Below are 18,286 nucleotides of genomic sequence, written 5' to 3'. Positions count from 1 at the left end.
CAACATTAGCTGACCAGCAAATACATCCATAGACTCCATGATGGGATTACACAGATGTGCCACCAAGCTAGCATTTTAATTATTTTTAACATGAGTTGTTAGCTAGGATCTGGAATCAGGACCTTCATCTTGTATGCCAAATACTTTACCAATTAAGACATTGTCTTAGGGTTTCTATTGCTGTGGCAAAACATCATGACCCAAAGCAACTTGGGGAGAAAAGGGTTTGTTTGACTTACACTTCCACATCACAGCCCTGAGGCTAAACCTGTACTAATGGCCTCTCATGGTACAAGCTTTAGTCAGTCTCTATGACCTCTTCATGCCTTCAAATCTAGTACCATGTGGGAAATATCACGTTACCAAGTTTGGCTGCCACCATGAGGTACAGTATTGTCCCTTTAGCTTCTATGTGCTGACCCTGAGGAAATCCCAGATTTACTATCCTCAGTGATGGTGACCTCTTTTTTTTTTTCTTTTTTCTTTTTTTCGGAGCTGGGAACCGAACCCAGGGCCTTGCGCTTGCTAGGCAAGCGCTCTACCACTGAGCTAAATCCCCAGCCCCTGGTGACCTCTTTTTAATCACCACCAATTTCTCAACTCCAGGTAGTGAGCATCAACGTCAAACATCCTAGCAATGCAGAGATTTTACTTCAGTGCTGCTGGTCTCTTGTTAATCAAGGGTGAATTTTCAGCCCCAGCTAGTCACTCTTTTTTTTTTTTTTATTCACAATATTACTCAAATGTCCCTGTACAGTCTTTGCTTCCCTTGGAAATGTCATAGGTAGGCATCCATTGTCTGAGTTGCTCTCAGCATTATCTTACAAGATCCCATAGAGCACCCCATTAAGCTCTGAGAACAATGGCTTTTTCAGAACAGTTCTTTCCAAAACAAAACAATTGTTTGCTACAGCAATATTCCAGGATCCTAGTACCAATTTCTGTCTTAGTAAGGGTTTCTATTGCTGTGGAAAGCAAAACAAAACAAAACCAAACATGACCAAAAGCCATTTAGGGAAGAATGGATTTATTTGGCTTACACTCCCACATCACAGGTCATTATCAAAACCAGGACAGGAATCCAGAGGCTAAAACTGAAGCAGCAACCATAGAGAAATGCTGCTTACTGGCTTGCTCAACCTACATTCTTATCCAACACAGGACCACCTGCCCAGGAACAGCATTGCTCACCGTGAGCTGGGCACTCCCCCATCAGTCATTAATCAAGACAACGATCCACAAGCTTCCCATAGGCCACTCTTATGGAGGCATTTTCTCAGATAAGATTCCCTGTTTCCAGATATGACTGGATTTGCGTCAAGTTGATGAAAACCAACCAGCACTTCCATCTCCCCCGCCTCTCTGTTGCATTTTATATCTCCTTCATTGTATATATTCTTAATGTCCAGAATTTTTGTCTTATCCTTAAAACCCGGTGCTTTCTTTTTGGGTCTTTTCGTTTTTGCTATTATTGAGTCACTTCTCTGCTTTCTCTTAGAACTTGATGTTTGATGAACAATGATTTTTAGATTTTCAATCTTTACAGATTAAATTTCAATCTAATTGGTGTTTTGGTGAGTTCATGTTTCCTTGATGTTTTCTGTTCCTTCAAGTCCTGTCTGCTGTTTCCAAAGGAGAAGTCAAATCCTCTAGGTGTTACTGATTGGTTTTGAGAGGGAAACAACTTCACCGCTCAGTCCATCTAGGAATTCCTAAAATCTTTCTGACCTTTACTTTAGATATGCCGGCTCATGCTGATTGGTTCTTATCTGAAGATAATTTTTAACCATGTATGCTTTTTCTTGATTGTGGATGCCCGAACTAGTTCTCAAGAGATTCTTAACTCTCACACACAGCCATAACATGGAACCCTTAAATGCTTAAGTTTGTGTGCTTTCTCCAAATCTTACAGAGCTGACCTGGCTGTGTGAGGCATCTTTGCCATCCATGGAGTGCATGGGATCTGGCCTAGGAAGTCTAATACATGAAGAACATTTGGGATATCCTTGGGTTATCAGGAATTATCTGAAGGTAAGCTATTCCAGAAAGTTTAAGATTTTACTTTCTCATGCAACCCAAGTAGAGTATTTAGTCTTTATGGCTTCTTTATCTTGCTCTCAGCAAGTTCTAACCTCTTTGATGCATTATTACACTAATAATATGGATAATGCAATAAAGCAGTGAATATCTTGAATGGCATCTTGAAAAACGGGAGATGCCAGGCATTTTAACTCATTTTATTCTTATCACAGAGAGGAATTGCATTATCAAAAGGTCTGTCTTGTTTTGACCTATTCTACAATATGTGGAGTGAGATTAATAAAGTGATAAGCTTTTTTTTAGCCTCTTAATGCATCTATGCTTAGATTTTCTGACCCAGTTGTACAGCAGAACATCTTTGTGGACTTTGTGCTCCTACCAGAGCAGTGCTGGAGAACTCACCCTGGTGATACAGATAAGGGAAATCTGGTGGGCTGACAAGTTCAGCTTCCACACAGGGTCAGATCCAGGGCTCTGAATTGGCCCAGGCCAACATCTATATTATCTGTGAAAGGTTGGGACATATAAAAGGGCCAGTCTTGCTGTTCCAAAGCTGTAAGATTTCCATGACACAGGGCAACAACAGGATAACTGGGAGGAATCCCAGTGAAGTTCCAATATTGATGGTGTCACAGAAACAAGAGATCTTGAACCAGATCAATATAGAAATGAACATTTGCAAGTGAAGATGTGTGGACAGAGGGATATACTGTGGGACGTACTGTGACATACTACAGCTTCCACAATGAGATATTTTCTTATGCTTTTTTGTTGTTGTTTGTTTATTTGTTTTTGTGTATGTGCTCATGTGTTTTATTTGAGAGGGTTGCAAAGGTGAAGGATGAATATGAGGGAATGGGGAGATGTATGATGTAAAAATCATAAGGACTCAATAAGAAGCTAAAAAAACCAAATAACCCAATTTTTAAAATGGGGTATAGATCTAAACAGAGAATTCTCAACAGAGGAAACTCAAATGGGTGAGAAACAAAGAAATGTTCAACATTCTTAGCCACCAGGAAAATGCAAATCAAACATACTTCAAGATCCCATCTTATACGTGTCAGAATGGCTAAGATCAACAACACAGCGACAGCTCATGTTGAGGAGGATGTGGAGCAAGGGGAACACTCCTCCATTGCTGGGAGGGTATGCCACTATGGAAATCAGCATAGCAGTTTCCCAGAAAGTTGGAAATCAAGCTACCTCAAGATCAGCTATACCATTCTTGGGTGTACCCCAAGAATATGCCATCCTATCACAAGGACACATGCTCGACTATGTTCATTGTGGTTTTATTCATAATAGCCAATTATTGGACACAACCTAGATGTCCATCAAAAGAAGACTGGATAAAAAAAAGGTGGCATATTTACACAATGTAGTATCACTCTGCAGTTAAAAAAATGACAACATGAAATTTCCAGGCAAGTGGATGGGACTAGAAAGAAAATCATCCTATCAGTATGAGGTAATCAAACCCAGAAAGACAGATATAATATGTATTCACTGATAGATATTAGCTGTTAAGTAAATGATAATAAAGCTATAATCCAGAGACCCAGAGGGGTTAGATAAGGAAAAGGGGTCTAGATGGGTTGCATGTATTTCCCTTGGAGGGGTAATGGAATAGATTTTACAGGTGGACTAGGGGACTATGGAGGATAGGAGCTGGGGAATCAGGTAGAGCAGATGGGGTGGACACAAACCCAGCTGCAAAAACTTTGACCTACAATCTGTCCCGCTTTCAAAATATGTTAGGGCAATATCCAAAATATATAAAGAACTCAAGAAACTAGATATCAACAAAATAAATATAGAGTTAACTAACATTATAAACCAAATTAACTTAACAGATATTTGCCAAATATTCTGCCTAAATACAAAAGAATATACCCTTTTCTCTGCACCTCACAGAACTTTCTCCAAATTTGACCACAAAGCAAATCTCAATAGATAAATTGAAATAGCTCCCTGAGTCCTATCAGACCACATGGATTAAAGCTGGACATCGACACAAACAACAGAAAGCCTTCACACTCATGGAAACTGAACATCTCTACTCAATAACACTGGGTCAAAGAAGAAATAAAGAAGAAAACCAAAGATTTTCTAGAATTCAATAAAAATGAAGGCACAACATACACAAATTTATGGAACATAATGAAAAGAAGTGCTAAGAGGAGAGTTGATAGCACTAAGTGCCTTCATAAAGAAATTGGAGAGATCATGCACTAGCAACTTAATGGCACACCTGAAAGCTTTAGAGCAAAAAGAAACAAACACATCCAAGAGAAATAGACAGCAGGATATAGTCAAACTCCAGGATGAAATCAACCAACTAGAAACAGAGTACATTCCAAAGAATCAACAAAACTAAGAGCTGGCTCTTTGAGAAAATCAACAAGACAGATAAACCCTTAGTCAAACTAACTAAGGGTAAAGAGAGAGCATCCAAATTAACACAATTAGAAATGAAAAGGGGGACATGACAACAGACACTGAAGAAGGAGAGGGAGTGGGGGGGAAGACTGTGGGAGGGGGGACAGGGAGGGGGACAGTGAGCAGGATGTAAAGTGAATTAATGATAAAAAGAATTGCAATAAGTACATACAGTAGTGTGTGCTTTACACTTCAGGCTCTGGTCTTGTAGGGATGCATATATCTTTAGAGTTTGGAAGACCCTTAGTTTCCCATGTTAATGTCATTGAGAGCCATGCCCCACCTCCTGCTCTGCAGGCTGTGCATACTGGTCTCTCTGTCCAGAGAATTTTAGCAATTAAACAGAATTATCATTTTGATAAGTTTTTTATTGTGTGTTTAAATATTATACTGCCTTCCTCAGCCTCTGCAGGTAGAACCATGCAGGAAGTTACTACAGCACTGTGGCATTTACAAAGGCATGCTTTTAAAAACTAAGGTTAGCAAATGTCTAGATCTTATCTGTTACTGTATTCTCATTTTAAGATGCTTTATTTACCCTATATCATAGTTTAAAATAATTGTTAACAAACATTTAATTTCTGGTTAAAGAAAAAAAACATACACAGAGGAAATCCAAAAGATCATTAGGTCTTACTTCAAAAACCTGTACAACACAAAAATGGGAAAATCTAAATGAAATGGACAATTTCTTGTTATATACCACTTACCAAAGTCAAATCAAGATCAGGTAAACAATTTAAATAGACATATAACCCCTAATAAAATAGAAGCAGTCATTTAAAGTCTCCCAACCAAAATAAGCTCAGGGCTGGATTGTTTGTATTGCAAAATTCTACAAGACTTTCAAAGGAGAGTTAACGCCAACACTCCTCACCATATTTCACAAAATAGAAACATAAGGAATATTGCACAACTCATTTTATGAGGCCACAGTTACCCTGACACCCAAATCACATAAAAATACTCAACAGCCTGAATTACAGACCAAATTCCTTATAAATACAGATGCAAAAATAATAAAATACTTGCAAACTGAATCTAAGGACACATAAAAAAGATCATTCATAGTGATAAATAGGCTTCATCCTAGAGATGCAGGGATGGTTCAACATATGAAAATCAGTGAATGTAACCCACCACGAAAACATACTGAAAGAAACAAACCACATGATCATTTCATTAGATTCCAAAGAAGCCTTTGGCAAAAATCTAACAACCCTTCTTGATAAAAGTCCTAAAGAGATCAGGGATACAGGGGACACACCTAACTATAATAAAGGGAATTACAGCAAACCTGTAGCCGACATCAAATTAAATGGAACGAAATCCAAAGCAATTCTAGTAAAAATCAAGAACAAGACAAGGTTGTCCACTATTTCTTTATCTATTTGATACAGTACTTGAAGTTTTAGCTAGAATAATAAGTAACTGAAGGAGCTCAAGAGGATACAAATTGGAAAGGAAGAAGTTAAAGTATTGTTATCTGTAATATGTTGCAGTATGATAATATTCATAAGTGAGCCTAAAATTTCTACTAGGGAGTTCCTACAGCTGATAGACACTTTCAGCAAAATGGCTTGATACAAGACTAACTTAAAAAAAAAATCAGCCACCCTGCTATATACAAATGGAAAATGGACTAAGTAAGAAATCAGAGAAACAACACCCTTCACAATAGCTTCGAATAAGATAAAATATTTTGGGATAACTCTAACTAAGCAAGTGAAAGACTTGCATGATGAAAACTTCAAGTCTTTGAAGAACGAAATTGAGGAAGACTTCAGAAGATGGAAAGATCTTCCATGGACATGTATTGATAGAATTAGCTAGTAAAAATGGCAATCCTACATACCAAAAGCAATCTACAAATTCAACACAATCCCCATCAAAATGCCAACATAATTCTTCACAGACATTGAACGGAAAATCTTAACTTCATATGGAAACATAAAACCCCAGATAATTAAAACAATCCTGAGCAATAAAAGAACTGCTGGAGGTCTCACCATTCCTGATTCCAAATTGAAGTATAGAACAGAACAATAGTAATAAAAACCACATGGTACTGCCATGAAAACAGACAGGTTGCTCGATGAAATTGAATTAAATATTCAACCATAAATTCATATACCTATGGATACCCAGATTTTTGATTAACAATCCAGATATTGACATTGGAAAAAAAAGCATCTTCAACAAGAGCTGCGATCTAACTGATGTCTGCGTGTAGGAGAACACAAATGGATCCATATTTATGACCTTACACAAAATTCAAGTCCAAATGGATCAAAGACATCAACATAAAACCAGACACACTGGCCATGATAAAAGAGAAAATGGGTAATAACCTTGAACTTATGGGAGATACTTTCCTGAACAGAACACTAATAGCACAGGCATTATGATCAACAATTAATAAATGGAACTCCGTGAAACTGAAAAACATCTGAAAGGCAAAGGACACCATCATGCAGACAAAGTGGCAGCCTACAGAATAGGAAACGATTTTCACCAACTCCATATCCAATAGAAGAATAATATTCAAAATATATTAAAAACTCAAGAAATTAGGTGTTTAAAACCTAGTTTTAAAATGGGGTATAGATTTAAATAGAGAATTCTCAACGAAGACTAATAGCCAAGAATCACTTAAAGTAATGTTCAACATCTTTAGTCATCAGGGAAATGCAAATCATACCTACTTTGAGACTCCGCCTTACACGGGTCAGAATGGCTATGATCAGCAACACAAACAATAACTCATGCTGGAGAGGATATAGAGCAAAGGGAACACTCCTCCATTGCTCATGGGAGTGCAAACTTGTACAGTCACTATGGAAATCAGTATGATGGTTCCTCAGAGAGTTGAACATACTTCAAGATCCAGCTCTACACACTCTTAGGCATACATCCAGAGAACGCTCCATCTTAACACAAGGACACTTGTTCAAGTACAGTCATAGCAGCTTCATTCATAATAGCCAGTTATTGAGAACAACCTAGATGTCCTTCAACTGAAGAATGGGTAAAGAAAACATGGTATATTGACACAATAGAGTATCATTCTGCAATTTTTAAATAATGACCACGTGAAATCTTTAGGCAAATTGATGCAAGTAGAAAAAAAATCATCCTGAGTGAGGTAACTTAGATGCAGAAAGACAAATATGGTATTTATGTATAATTGGATATTAACTCTAAAGTAAATGATAATCAAGCTATAGTCCAGACACCCAGAGAGGTTAGGTAAAGAGGAGGGCTATGACAAGTGGGAGAGCATGGGATGAGGAAATAGATTCTACAGGTGGACAATGGGCAGGTGGAATGGTCACATTGTGAGGACAAACAGCTAGAATTGGGTGGCATTTAGGTGATGGTGGTGTGGAAACCTAGTGCACTGGAAACTTCCTGGGAACTATGAGAATGACCCTCGTGAAGACCCCTAGTAATGAAGGACATGGAATTGAATTGGCCATTTGTAGCCAAGCAAGGCCTCTAGTGATAAAACTGGGTTACATTTGGATGAGCTGTTGGCCAAGGAGGTCCTGAGGAATGAGATCCATAAACAACCCAGTTTGATGCTAGGACAGAAGATCACTTTCTGAAAATTGATGGCGGGGTCTGATTTCCAAGGACAATTTCCTCACAGTTCACTGAAAGTAGAAAGGGTGAGGTGGTGAAGGCTTGGAGCCTTCACCCCTATTTCTAGCCTTTTTGGTGCAAGAGGTTACTCTGCAGGCTTTAGAAATAAAACCTTGGACACCAACCCAGCCAAAAAAACCTTCCACCTACAATCTGTCCTGCAAGCAAAATATGCTGGGGCAATGGTGGCACAGATCTTGTGGGAATGACCAACCAATGTTTGGTATAATTTGAAGCCCACGCCATGAAAGAGTCCATGCCCTACACCTCCTGGATGGCCAGGAACTGGAGACTGGACGTCTCAAAGATCTAGGGTAGAACCAAATACAACTGGCAAAAAAAATCAATGCAATATAATTCCTCAAGATATTCTTCTATACTCATAGATCAATGCTGTGTCCTATCATCATCAGAGAGGCTTCCTCTAGCAGCAGATGGGAGTGGGTACAGAGACCCACAACCAGATATTATGCAGAGAGTCTAAATCAGAGTCTCCATAGGGTTACTCCTCTTGGATATTGGGAAACCCTGTGGAAGAGGGGGAGGAAAGGTAGGAGTCAGAGTGGAGAGAGAACACCAGGAGAATGTAGCCTACCCAATCAGCTAAGCAGGGCTCATCTGGGCTCACAAGGAATGAACCTGCAAGCATGGCCCACGTGGGTTTGCACCAGGTCCTCTATGTAAAAAATGTTGTGTCTGTGAGTTTGGTGTCGTGGGACTCCTAACAGTGCAAGCGGGTATGTCTCTGACTTGTCTGTCTGCTCCTGAGACTCTTCTTCCTATTGGCTTGCCCTGGGGCTTTCATCTTGTCTTATTGTATCTTATTTTGTCCTATTTGGCTGTCTTCTCTTGGAGGCCTGATCTTTTCTAAAGAGGAAATGGAGGGGGATTGTATCTGGAGGCACAGAGGAGGTTGAGGGGAGCTAGGAGGAGTGGAGGGAGGGGAAACTGGTTGAGATGTATTGTGTAAGGGAATACTATTTTCAAGGAAAATAGATAGATAAATGAAAATAAATAACCTAGTTAAAATGGGGTAAAAATCTAAAAGGGAATTCTCAAAAAAGGAAACTCAAATGACCAGGAAACAAAGAAATGTTCAACATCCTTAGCCAACAGGGAAATGCAAATCAAAACTACTTTGAGATTTTATCTTATATCTGTCAGAATGGCTAAGATTAACTACATAAGTGACAGCTCATGCTGGTGAGGATGTGGAATAAGGGAACTCTCATCCATTGCTTGTGGGAGTGCAAACTTGTACAGCCACAATGGAAATCAGTGTGGTAGTTACTCAAGAAGATGGGAATTGATCTATCTCAACATCTAGCTATCCCAGTCTTGGGCATATGCCTAAAAATCACTTCATTCTACCAGAGAGACACTTGTTTAACTGACTTAATTGGTGTTCTGTTCATTTTAAAAAAATATTCCTTATTTAATGTATATGAATACACTGTAGCTATCTTCAGACACACCAGAGGGCATCAGATCCCATTACAGATGGTTGTGAGCCACCATGTGGTTGCTGGGAATTGAACTCAGGACCTCTGGAAGAGCAGTCAGTGCTCCTAACCGCTGAACCATCTCTCCAGCCCTGGTGTTCTGTTCATAATAGAGAGAAACTGGAAACAACCTAGAGGCCTTCAACAGAACAATAAAGAAGATGTAGCACATTTATACAAGAGAGAATTATGAAGCTATTAAAAAAGAAAATATGAATTTTTCCAGGTAAATGGATGGAACTAGAAAGAAGTCATCTCGATTGAGGTAACCCAGACCCCAAAAGATAAATATGGTATATATTTGCTTATATGTTGATATTAGTTGTTAAGGCAATAATAGTCAAGCTATAATCCATAGAACTATAGATGATAGGTAAGGTACTGGAGGTAGATCAGATAAATCTCCCTCGTAAAGGAAAATAAAATAGATGTTATAAATTGATGGGAAACTGGAACGAGAGGATTAAGTGGATTTGGGGAAGGAGAGGAGGGTTGTGGGAGTGAATACAGGGAGAGACAGCTAAAATTAATGGCCATTTGAGGGCTAGTATAGAAAGGTAATACAGTAGAAACTAAAAAATATATACATATATGAAAGCAATCTAAATAAAAATCATCAAATACAGAGCCTCAATGAAGTCCAGTGGTAACCCCTAAACAACCCAGACTATTGCCAAGACTATAGGTTGCTGTCCACAAACTGATGGCAAGGCCCCATTGCTGAAGGCCACACCTACCCAACTCATTGAACACAGGGAAATTGAGCTGATACCTACATAGGATCTTTGTCTCTATGTGCTAGTGTCTTTGCTACTAGAGGGTACTCTGCAGGCTACCAAAAGAGAAACATAAACACTAAAGCAACCACAAACCCTTTATGCACAATGGTGGACTATCTATAAGATATGCTAATGCAATGGTGGCACAAAGCTTGTGGGAATAACCAACCAATATCTGGTTTGACTGAAGGCTCTCTCTAGGAGTTGGAATACTGCTTGGATGACTAAAAACCTGAGACTAGCCCAGGAACTTAGGGTATAACCAGATACTAATGTTATATTAAACGAATGTGCCAATAAAACGGCTCCTAATGCATTCTGCTATACTCATAGGTTCGTGTCTTGCTGAGCCATCATTACAGAAGCTTCCTCCTGCAGTAGATGGGAACAAATACAGAGACCACAGCCAGACATTGTGAAGAGAGTAAGAGACCTAGAAATTCTCAGTCCTAAATGAGGTATCTCCATCAAATTCCTTCCCTCAGGCCTCAAGGAACTCCACAGGAGAGGAGGCAGAAAGAGCCAGAGAGGGCAGAGGATGCTGGGAAAACGAGGCCCTTTATCTAAATCAACAGGATTAATGCAGATATGAACTCACAGAGACTTAGGCAGCAAGCACGGGTCCTGCACGGGTCTGCACCAGATTAGGTCCTAGAGCTGTAAGGAGAAGTGGATACCCCCTCCTCTGCAATCCCCCTGCCATTTTTAACCCAGAAGCAATAATCGATAACCACTTGCAAATGTAAATTTAGTTTTTTCACTGGGCTCTCAGCAGGCGAAAACCATTATAATAAAGGGTAGGCTACATGCCCAGCAGCAGATGCCAACAGAAAACTAACTCACTGGCATCTTCGGAGGTTCCTTGTCACTTAATGTTGTGTTAGGGCTCTTCCTTGTTTGAAAACATTTTTTATATTCTTATTTTATCTTTCATTTTCATTTTATTTATATGTCTTTTGTTTCTCTTTATACCCTATAGGTAAAGGGAGAAAAGAGAAAGCCAGCTGGAATATCAGCATCATCTGTCTGTGGGTGCAATGTGAGCCACCACCTTGTTCTTTTGCTACTACATCTTCCCTGTACCTTCACACTGTGAGCCAAATAAATCCTCTCATCTTAAATTGTGTTTGTTGGGTATTTTGCCACAGCAATGAGAAAAGTGGCTAATACAGACATCCCTACGTGTGATTGAAGGGGTTACAGGGAAGCGGTATGTGACCAGAATATGTGTGCTTTTGAAGGGCATCAATGGCCAAGACAGTTGAAGCAATATTGCCATGGGAGGCTCTATCTTGGCAGTCAGGACAGAGGCCTAAAGAGATCTATAGTCTCAATCTTAGAACTTCTTTGTGATGCCCAGGTTGTTTTAAACCACTCTGGGTCCTAGTTTCCCCTAGGAACAACACCACCAAAAAGGCAGGCATGTATTGTGGGGGAAAATGGACAAATTGCTCTCAAGAGCTTATTTACTCCAGGTTATACAGTTCCGCCTCACAAGTGCTTTAAAGAAAAGGTGTGTGTGGGGGATTGTGCCCTGAAGAGCCTAGCAGACTCGGGATCCATCCTTTCTACTTGAACACTACCTCCCTTCTGGCCTGTGCCTTCTGCAGGGGCAGATCATTAGATTGCCCCTCTGAAGACCCCACAGTCTGAAAGCCTCCTGGGAGATCTGCTACAGCCAGGAACACAGGACTCCCAGGAGACCTGCAACAACCCAGGAACACAGGAAGCAGGTTCCAGATAGAGACACCCGGACCACTTAACACCAGAGATAAGCAGATGGTGAGAGGCAAGCACAAGACCATAAGTAACAGAAGTCAGTATACTTTGGCACCTAATTCTCCCACCACAGCAAGCTCTGGATACCCCAACACACCTGAAAACCAGGATGCTGACCTAAAATACTATCTCATGAAGATAATACAGTCCTCTAAGAAGGATATAAATAACTCACTGAAAGAAATACAAGAAAACACAGGTAGACACCCGCGGATCCCGGCCCGCAGCCGCTCTCTGCTCCCAGACCCGGTGAGAGAGAGACCCAACCGCCTGGTCAGGTGGGCACTCCTGAGGCTGCAGAGCGGAAGAGACCACCAACACTGCTCACCCCTGCCCACATCCCTGGCCCAAGAGGAAACTGTATAAGGCCTCTGGGCTCCCGTGGGGGAGGGCCCAGGAGCAGCAGGACACCTGCCTGAGACACCACCGGAACCTGAAAGAAACAGACCGGATAAACAGTTCTCTGCGCCCAAAACCCGTGGGAGGGAGAGCTAAACCTTCAGAGAGGCAGACAAGCCTGGGAAACCAGAAGAGACTGCTCCCTGCACACACATCTCGGACGCCAGAGGAAAAAGCCAAAGACCATCTGGAACCCTGGTGCACTGAAGCTCCCGGAAGGGGCGGCACAGGTCTTCCTGGTTGCTGCCGCTGCAGAGAGCCCCTGGGCAGCACCCCACAAGCGAACCTGAGCCTCGGGACCACAGGTAAGACCAAATTTTCTGCTGCAAGAAAGCTGCCTGGTGAGCTTGGGACACACGGAAGCAGAATTTCTCTAGGACCAGGCACGTTCTGTGTTTACCGGAAGTCCCACACCCGCGGATCCCGGCCCGCAGCAGCTCTCTGCTCCCAGACCCGGTGAGAGAGAGACCCAACCGCCTGGTCAGGTGGCCACTCCTGAGGCTGCAGAGCGGAAGAGACCACCAACACTGCTCACCCCTGCCCACATCCCTGGCCCAAGAGGAAACTGTATAAGGCCTCTGGGCTCCCGTGGGGGAGGGCCCAGGAGCGGCAGGACCCCTGCCTGAGACACCGCCGGAACCTGAAAGAAACAGACCGGATAAACAGTTCTCTGCACCCAAATCCCGTGGGAGGGAGAGCTAAACCTTCAGAGGCAGACAAGCCTGGGAAACCAGAAGAGACTGTTCCCTGCACACACATCTCGGACGCCAGAGGAAAAAGCCAAAGACCATCTGGAACCCTGGTGCACTGAAGCTCCCGGAAGGGGCGGCACAGGTCTTCCTGGTTGCTGCCGCTGCAGAGAGCCCGTGGGCAGCACCCCACGAGCGAACTTGAGCCTCAGGACCACAGGTAAGACCAAATTTTCTGCTGCAAGAAAGCTGCCTGGTGAACTCAAGACACAGGCCCACAGGAACAGCTGAAGACCTGTAGAGAGGAAAAACTACACGCCCGAAAGCAGAACACTCTGTCCCCATAACTGACTGAAAGAGAGGAAAACAGGTCTACATCACTCCTGACACACAGGCTTATAGGACAGTCTAGCCACTGTCAGAAATAGCAGAACAAAGTAACACTAGAGATAATCTGATGGCGAGAGGCAAGCGCAGGAACACAAGCAACAAAAACCAAGACTACATGGCATCATCGGAGCCCAATTCTCTCACCAAAGCAAACACGGAATATCCAAACACACCAGAAAAGCAAGATCTAGTTTCAAAATCATATTTGATCATGATGCTGGAGGACTTCAAGAAAGACATGAAGAACTCCCTTAGAGAACAAGTAGAAGCCTACAGAGAGGAATCTCAAAAATGCCTGAAAGAATCGCAAAAATCCCTGAAAGAATTCCAGGAAAACATAAATAAACAAGTAGAAGCACATAGAGAGGAGACACAAAAATCCCTGAAAGAATTCCAGGAAAACACAATCAAACACTTGAAGGAATTAAAAATGGAAATAGAAGCAATCAAGAAAGAACACATGGAAACAACCCTGGATATAGAAAACCAAAAGAAGAGACAAGGAGCTGTAGATACAAGCTTCACCAACAGAATACAAGAGATGGAAGAGAGAATCTCAGGAGCACAAGATTCCATAGAAATCATTGACTCAACTGTCAAAGATAATGTAAAGCAGAAAAAGCTACTGGTCCAAAACATACAGGAAATCCAGGACTCAATGAGAAGATCAAACCTAAGGATAATAGGTATAGAAGAGAGTGAAGACTCCCAGCTCAAAGGACCAGTAAATATCTTCAACAAAATCATAGAAGAAAACTTCCCTAACCTAAAAAAAGAGATACCCATAGACATACAAGAAGCCTACAGAACTCCAAATAGATTGGACCAGAAAAGAAACACCTCCCGTCACATAATTGTCAAAACACCAAACGAACAAAATAAAGAAAGAATATTAAAAGCAGTAAGGGAAAAAGGTCAAGTAACATATAAAGGGAGACCTATCAGAATCACACCAGACTTCTCGCCAGAAACTATGAAGGCCAGAAGATCCTGGACTGATGTCATACAGACCCTAAGAGAACACAAATGCCAGCCCAGGTTACTGTATCCAGCAAAACTCTCAATTAACATAGATGGAGAAACCAAGATATTCCATGACAAAACCAAATTTACACAATATCTTACTACAAATCCAGCACTACAAAGGATAATAAATGGTAAAGCCCAACATAAGGAGGCAAGCTATACCCTAGAAGAAGCAAGAAACTAATCGTCTTGGCAACAAAACAAAGAGAATGAAAGCACACAAACATAACCTCACATCCAAATATGAATATAAAGGGAAACAATAATCACTATTCCTTAATATCTCTCAATATCAATGGCCTCAACTCCCCAATAAAAAGACATAGATTAACAAACTGGATACGCAACGAGGACCCTGCATTCTGCTGCCTAAAGGAAACACACCTCAGACACAAAGACAGACACTACCTCAGAGTGAAAGGCTGGAAAACAACTTTCCAAGCAAATGGTCAGAAGAAGCAAGCTGGAGTAGCCATTCTAATATCAAATAAAATCAATTTCCAACTAAAAGTCATCAAAAAAGATAAGGAAGGACACTTCATATTCATCAAAGGAAAAATCCACCAAGATGAACTCTCAATCCTAAATATCTATGCCCCAAATACAAGGGCACCTACATATGTAAAAGAAACCTTACTAAAGCTCAAAACACACATTGCACCTCACACAATAATAGTGGGAGATTTCAACACCCCACTCTCATCAATGGACAGATCATGGAAACAGAAATTAAACAGTGATGTCGACAGACTAAGAGATGTCATGAGCCAAATGGACTTAACGGATATTTATAGAACATTCTATCCTAAAGCAAAAGGATATACCTTCTTCTCAGCTCCTCATGGTACTTTCTCCAAAATTGACCATATAATTGGTCAAAAAACGGGCCTCAACAGGTACAGAAAGATAGAAAAAATCCCATGCGTGCTATCGGACCACCACGGCCTAAAACTGGTCTTCAATAACAATAAGGGAAGAATGCCCACATATACGTGGAAATTGAACAATGCTCTACTCAATGATAACGTGGTCAAGGAAGAAATAAAGAAAGAAATTAAAAACTTTTTAGAATTTAATGAAAATGAAGATACAACATACTCAAACTTATGGGACACAATGAAAGCTGTGCTAAGAGGAAAACTCATAGCGCTGAGTGACTGCAGAAAGAAACAGGAAAGAGCATATGTCAGCAGCTTGACAGCACACCTAAAAGCTCTAGAACAAAAAGAAGCAAATACACCCAGGAGGAGTAGAAGGCAGGAAATAATCAAACTCAGAGCTGAAATCAACCAAGTAGAAACAAAAAGGACCATAGAAAGAATCAACAGAACCAAAAGTTGGTTCTTTGAGAAAATCAACAAGATAGATAAACCCTTAGCCAGACTAACGAGAGGACACAGAGAGTGCGTCCAAATTAACAAAATCAGAAATGAAAAGGGAGACATAACTACAGATTCAGAGGAAATTCAAAAAATCATCAGATCTTACTATAAAAACCTATATTCAACAAAATTTGAAAATCTTCAGGAAATGGACAATTTCCTAGACAGATACCAGGTATCGAAGTTAAATCAGGAACAGATAAACCAGTTAAACAACCCCATAACTCCTAAGGAAATAGAAGCAGTCATTAAAGGTCTCCCAACCAAAAAGAGCCCAGGTCCAGACGGGTTTAGTGCAGAATTCTATCAAACCTTCATAGAAGACCTCATACCAATATTATCCAAACTATTCCACAAAATTGAAACAGATGGAGCCCTACCGAATTCCTTCTACGAAGCCACAATTACTCTTATACCTAAACCACACAAAGACACAACAAAGAAAGAGAACTTCAGACCAATTTCCCTTATGAATATCGACGCAAAAATACTCAATAAAATTCTGGCAAACCGAATTCAAGAGCACATCAAAACAAACATCCACCATGATCAAGTAGGCTTCATCCCAGGCATGCAGGGATGGTTTAATATACGGAAAACCATCAACGTGATCCATTATATAAACAAACTGAAAGAACAGAACCACATGATCATTTCATTAGATGCTGAGAAAGCATTTGACAAAATTCAACACCCCTTCATGATAAAAGTCCTGGAAAGAATAGGAATTCAAGGCCCATACCTAAACATAGTAAAAGCCATATACAGCAAACCAGTTGCTAACATTAAACTAAATGGAGAGAAACTTGAAGCAATCCCACTAAAATCAGGGACTAGACAAGGCTGCCCACTCTCTCCCTACTTATTCAATATAGTTCTTGAAGTTCTAGCCAGAGCAATCAGACAACAAAAGGAGATCAAAGGGATACAGATCGGAAAAGAAGAGGTCAAAATATCACTATTTGCAGATGACATGATAGTATATTTAAGTGATCCCAACAGCTCCACCAGAGAACTACTAAAGCTGATAAACAACTTCAGCAAAGTGGCTGGGTATAAAATTAACTCAAATAAATCAGTTGCCTTCCTCTATACAAAAGAGAAACAATCCGAAAAAGAAATTAGGGAAACGACACCCTTCATAATAGACCCAAATAATACAAAGTACCTCGGTGTGACTTTAACCAAGCAAGTAAACGATCTGTACAATAAGAACTTCAAGACACTGAGGAAAGAAATTGAAGAAGACCTCAGAAGATGGAAAGATCTCCCATGCTCATGGATTGGCAGGATTAATATAGTAAAAATGGCCATTTTACCAAAAGCAATCTACAGATTCAATGCAATCCCCATCAAAATACCAATCCATTTCTTCAAAGAGTTAGCCAGAACAATTTGCAAATTCATCTGGAATAACAAAAAACCCAGGATAGCTAAAGCTATCCTCAACAATAAAAGGACTTCAGGGGGAATCACTACCCCTGAACTCAAGCAGTATTACAGAGCAATAGTGATAAAAACTGCATGGTATTGGTACAGAGACAGACAGATAGACCAATGGAATAGAATTGAAGACCCAGAAATGAACCCACACACCTATGGTCACTTGATTTTTGACAAAGGAGCCAAAACCATCCAATGGAAAAAAAGATAGCATTTTCAGCAAATGGTGCTGGTTCAACTGGAGGGCAACATGTAGAAGAATGCAGATCGATCCATGCTTATCACCCTGTACAAAGCTTAAGTCCAAGTGGATCAAGGACCTCCACATCAAACCAGACACACTCAAACTAATAGAAGAAAAACTAGGGAAGCATCTGGAACACATGGGCACTGGAAAAAATTTCCTGAACAAAACACCAATGGCTTATGCTGTAAGATCAAGAATCGACAAATGGGATCTCATAAAACTGCAAAGCTTCTGTAAGGCAAAGGACACTGTGGTTAGGACAAAACGGCAACCAACAGATTGGGAAAAGATCTTTACCAATCCTACAACAGATAGAGGCCTTATATCCAAAATATACAAAGAACTCAAGAAGTTAGACCGCAGGGAAACAAATAACCCTATTAAAAAATGGGGTTCAGAGCTAAACAAAGAATTCACAGCTGAGGAATGCCGAATGGCTGAGAAACACCTAAAGAAATGTTCAACATCTTTAGTCATAAGGGAAATGCAAATCAAAACAACCCTGAGATTTCACCTCACACTG

General features: G+C 40.7%; 1 long non-coding RNA gene across 1 annotated transcript in view; it reads right to left on the bottom strand.

Annotated features, from left to right (window-relative positions):
• LOC134484046 (uncharacterized) overlaps positions 1–18,286 on the bottom strand; it is an 83,516-nt gene that overhangs the window by 57,838 nt on the left and 7,392 nt on the right. The window lies entirely within an intron of this gene.

This window comes from Rattus norvegicus, chromosome X (assembly GCF_036323735.1).
Source record: "Rattus norvegicus strain BN/NHsdMcwi chromosome X, GRCr8, whole genome shotgun sequence".
Lineage (NCBI taxonomy): Eukaryota > Metazoa > Chordata > Mammalia > Rodentia > Muridae > Rattus > Rattus norvegicus.
The sequence above is the reverse complement of the archived record's forward strand: the minus strand, read 5'-3'. Positions and strand labels throughout refer to the sequence as shown.